The sequence below is a fragment of the Aegilops tauschii genome, chromosome 2 (genome assembly GCF_002575655.3).
Source record: "Aegilops tauschii subsp. strangulata cultivar AL8/78 chromosome 2, Aet v6.0, whole genome shotgun sequence".
Lineage (NCBI taxonomy): Eukaryota > Viridiplantae > Streptophyta > Magnoliopsida > Poales > Poaceae > Aegilops > Aegilops tauschii.
This window is the reverse complement of record NC_053036.3, coordinates 71,590,569-71,595,662: the sequence shown is the minus strand read 5'-3', so window position 1 is coordinate 71,595,662 and position 5,094 is coordinate 71,590,569. Positions and strand designations below refer to the sequence as shown.

Below are 5,094 nucleotides of genomic sequence, written 5' to 3'. Positions count from 1 at the left end.
CAATGCCCGACCACTTCAGAAGATAGAAAGAAAATGAAAGTCATTCCCTATGCTTCAGCCATAGGTTCTATCATGTATGCAATGCTGTGTACCAGACCTGATGTGTCACTACTAGGAAAAGGCCTACTAATGGCGCACCTAATTTGGCCATTAATGGCGCATTAGTGGTGCGCCATTAGTAGCACGCCATTAGTATATTTTACTAATGACGCACCACTGGTGCGCCATTAGTATCTGGTATACTAATCACGCACCCCAGATGCGCCATTAGTATATACAACAGTGCGCCATTAGTATGCCTCCCAGGGGGGCATCTATACCCAGGTGCTTTGGCATACTAATGGCGCACAACAACGGGATGCGCCATTAGTAACTTCGGCATACTAATGGCGCACTGTTTAGTGATGCGCCATTAGTATCCTCTGGCATACTAATGGCGCACTATGGTGTGATGCGCCATTAGTATGAATATTAGGTTTTTTTTATTTTTTTATTTTCTGTTTTTTGCACAGGTTACAAAATGTATAATTGGACAAAATATAGACAGCACACATCAACAACAGATTCATCGAATACAATAGAAGATTAGTCTCTGAATACAATTCATCATTTTAGTCTCCGAATACAATTCATCATATTAGTCTCCGAATTGAAAAGACCGAACAAAGATAGAACATTATATTACAAGTCTCGAGACCGCGAGTTTGTCTTCACATTACAAGTCGATATCGATCATCTAAACTACCATCACATAGAAGAGAGCTGCAGTCATCACGATAAGCATCATCACGATGAAACTCGTCTTCATCCGGTTCCTCCAACGCTCCCTCCCCTCTCCCGCTAGATAGCGGGCGTATCTAGATTCGGCCTCGGCCCTAGTGTCAACTCTAATGGCGTATCAGAAGGTGGTGCGCCATTAGTATATACTAATGGCGCACCGCTTGTCTGGTGCGCCATTAGTGTCAATCCCATCTATAGCCCTTTTTCTAGTAGTGTGTAGAACGGCTTAGCGCATGTGCACAATACCATCGACGTTGAACTTGTTGAGTTCTGATTTTTGAACCTTTGCGGTAGTAATACATGTACATGCTTCTGTTGTTGAGCAGCTGACCTACAGAAACAAAAACACTCCTGGATGGACACACAAAATCATGATAAAAATAGTGGCAGCAAGAAGCAATCAGAAGTGAATATGCAGTAGTACTATAATGGAATATTAGTCAGAATTGAAGTCCAGATAACCATGGCACACATATCATACAATAATTTTGAACTTACATAATCCTGAAACAGGAACTTCATTTTTTTTAAATTGGCAAGTCTAGAGAAAGCTCCTTTGAGGAAGCTTCTTTGAGGAAGCTCCTTTGAGGAAGCTTGCATGGTCTAGAGAAAGCAAGTTCTTTGTATGTAAAGCACCGTACAGACATTTTGTGCATAGTATATACTGCATGAGCTGATCACATACTCCGTATGCTACTAGAACGGAGTAGCTAGTACTACAGTAATAATAAATATACAAGAAATGAATGGTTTTACTTCTCCCTAATACTGAAACAGACATGAGAATCTAATCCTAAAAGCCTGCAATATGAACCAAAAAAGCCAACAAGATGAGCTGAAAAAACCTACAAACCTGTTGATTTGTTTTTGTAAGTACATGTGCTAAACTGATATAGTTTAAGTCAATGACCTGTTGTAAAATAAGTAATAGTACTGCTACTGGCTTTTATATATTTCACGAAAAAAATCAAATAAAGTTAAGAAAAGGCAGACCACTGCATAAGTACGCTACTGTTCTTGTACATGGTCTAGAAAAATCAAACCTTGTGTAATATCTACTTCAAACCTGTTGTAACAACCGCTTCCACTCTGTGGGAGCTTGTAGTACCCAAACAATCACTTTGGGAAAAATAAGCTTCCCAACCTGAATTTTTACTGAAAGAAAAAGGCACCACAACCTCAGTGGTAAGATATTTCACAAGCCTTACAACAACGAAGAAACCTGAAACCAGAGGTGGCATTTAATTGTACAAGTTGTGGTCAACTAACTGCGGATGCATCACAGATATGGCGACTAAACTACACAGGTTGAAGCTAACTCGGCCACGGTGGCAAGACAATTCAGAAGTATGCGCACATCGTTCATTGATTATAGGGTATGCAAATGGGATAGCAGAGAGCTATAGTAATGATAATTAACCTAACCAGTATATGTTCAAACAAGTTGAAGTTTCTTTTTGTGGGTAACAACTTCAGTTCAGGTGTGTCCCACAGAAAATTCCATAATATTTACAGAACATCTAACAAAGATCATTCAATACTGCCGCCTCTTGCTACTTTTTTCTCAGAGAAATATATGAACCAAGACTAGTTCAACTAGCACAAGAAAACAAACTAGTTGTTGCATCTACAAAAATCTGAAATGACCATCTAACAACTAAGTGACTTACAACTAGCACATTCAAAACTGTTGCCTCCTGCTGCTTTTTTCTTAGAGAAAAATCTGTACTGAACATCTAACAAATAGCACACTTTGCATCTTGCCTCTGTCTGTCGCATCTGCTTGCAAAAAAATAACAACAAAGAAATAACATCCCCCTTTTTATCGACTTTGAACTTCTGTATTTTTTTCTCTAAGATCTGAACTGATTAGTATTACAAGTACATGAACAACTGGATGAGCTGATGTAAGTACATATAAAAAATATGACCAAGTTCATCTATATTAACCGGAGAAGTTCAAAAAGGAACTTCATCTTCACCATACAGACTACACCAATACTGAAAACTGAAGAATAACTGAAGTACAAGAGAGAGACGAGCCTAAGTTCAAACTACAATAAACATAAGCTGCAAGCTCCATGTTCCAGCCTGTAGATGATTCATTTTAATGTCAGGTTCCTAAGTCCAACATTAAAGTAACACACAGGACCAATCAGAACACAAATCATAATACCAATCCCTGTTGTCTTTTGTTGACTGAAGTACAGATGTGCATGCATACCTTGACAGTAGTCGGAGACGAGCACGACAAGGTCCCGGCCGCCACCCCGCTTCCGCCGCAGACGGCCAGCAATGACGCCGCGGCGAGGAGGGCGTCCTAGTCCCTTAGCTGACTTGTTGATCAACATCTGCCCACAGTCCAATTGTTGAATGAAGCCATGAATGCGTCCCTGAGAATAAAACAGACAAGATGAGAGGACGGTAACACACGAGATTGAGTTCGGTTCAGGTGTTTGTAAGAAGAGTAGCCTGATACAAAGACAGGCTTCCCATTTGAGCATGTAAAAAAACTAAATCCAGGAGGCGGGTAGCTGCACACTAGTGTTGAACGGACTCTGCTGGAAATTGTGAACGGACTGGGGTGGCTGAGGCGAACGGCTTGTGCGCCGACAAGGCAGAGGACGACGCTGGAAGCTGCAGCACATGGGATGCCACTGCCGGCTGACAGAGAAGATTAAGAGGAAGGAAGGAAGGGCGACGCCATGCGCGGCAGGCAGTGAATCGGGAGATGGTGGTGGGGGGCGCTGGATCCGGCAGCGGGCATTGAATCCATCCCGTTTGCGGGCAGCAGTTGGCGTCGATGGCGGCGGGGAGCTTCACGGGGAGGGCCCGGCGGCAAGGAGACTCACGGGTAGGGGCCGGCGAACGCCCGCGGGGAGGCGCATGGGGAGGGGACGAGTAACGCCAGCGGGGAGGCGGACGGTGACGGGCCAGCGCCCGTCGGCGCGGAGGCGCCGGCGCCCGTAAGAGGGGAGGCGCGCGGGAAGGGGCCGGCGAGCCCGTCGGAGGGGAGGCGTGCGGGGAGGATCCGGCACCCGTCGACGGGGAGGTGTGCGCGGAGGGAGCGGCGCCCGTCGGAGGGAAGGCGCGTGGGGAGGGGCCGGCGAGCCCGTCGGCGGGGAGGCGTGCGGACGGCCAGCCGGCGGCAGCGCGTGGGTCGGAGGAGCTACCTGTCACGGCGCCGCGGGCTCCCTCGCTCCGGCTACGCCGTCGCTCGCTCGCCCATGATGGCTGCATCCGGCGGTAGGAGGCGGGTTAGGTTGGGGACGGGTCGGGGAGTTTCTACTGTCCTCTGTAACAGAATAATATTCAATAGTCCACTTACTAATGGCGCACCAACTCTAAATGCGCCATTAGTAATCCAGGTTACTAATGGCGCACCTTCTGCTGGTGCGCCATTAGTATGTTTGGACAGGCGCACTAGTTAAAAAAAATTGATACTAATGGCGCACCCTCGGCCAGGTGCGCCATTACTAGTTACAACTAGTAATGGCGCATTGTGTCTGGATGCGCCATTAGTATGTTTGGACAGGCGCACTAGTTTAAAAAAAAATTGATACTAATGGCGCACCCTGGGACAGGTGCGCCATTACTAGTTACAACTAGTAATGGCGCACTGTATCTGGATGCGCCATTAGTATGTTTGGACAGGCGCACTAGTTAAAAAAAAAATTGATACTAATGGCGCACCCTGGCCGTGTCTGGATCGCCATTAGTATGTTTGGACAGGCGCACTAGTCAAAAAAAATTGATACTAATGGCGCACCCTGGCCCAGGTGCGCCATTACTAGTTACAACTAGTAATGGCGCACTGTGTCTGGATGCGCCATTAGTATGTTTGGACAGGCGCGCTAGTTAAAAAAAAGAATTTTTTTGATACTAATGGCGCACCCTGCGCCTCGTGCGCCATTAGTAGTGTCAACTCTAATGGCGTATCATAAGGTGGTGCGCCATTAGTATATACTAATGGCGCACCGCTTGTCTGGTGCGCCATTAGTGTCAATCCCATCTATAGCCCTTTTTCTAGTAGTGTGTGCCTTGCTATTAGTTTAGCAGGGAGGTACCAAAGTAATTCAGGAGTGGATCACTGGACAACGGTCAAGAACATCCTGAAATACCTGAAAAGGACTAAGGATATGTTTCTCGTTTATGGAGGTGACAAAGAGCTCGTCGTAAATGGTTACGTCAATGCAAGCTTTGACACTGATCTGGATGACTCTAAGTCACAAACTGGATACGTATTTATATTGAACGGTGGAGCTGTAAGTTGGTGCAGTTCTAAGCAAAGCATCGTGGCGGGATCTACGTGTG

The 5,094-nt window shown here is 45.8% G+C and overlaps 1 long non-coding RNA gene across 3 annotated transcripts; it reads right to left on the bottom strand.

The window, feature by feature from the left end:
• Nucleotides 1–1,090: 1,090 nt before the first annotated feature.
• LOC120974947 (uncharacterized) lies at nt 1,091–4,069 on the bottom strand. Of its 3 annotated transcripts, XR_005770553.2 has the most exons (3): nt 3,954–4,069; nt 3,005–3,173; nt 1,091–2,871 (listed from the first exon to the last, which is right to left on the bottom strand). It is a non-coding gene; the product is annotated as an uncharacterized lncRNA (long non-coding RNA). The 3 variants fall into 3 exon arrangements; XR_005770552.2 differs by having other exon boundaries at nt 1,091–2,901; nt 3,005–4,063; XR_005770551.2 differs by having other exon boundaries at nt 3,005–4,063.
• Between the last annotated feature and the right edge of the window lie 1,025 nt (nt 4,070–5,094).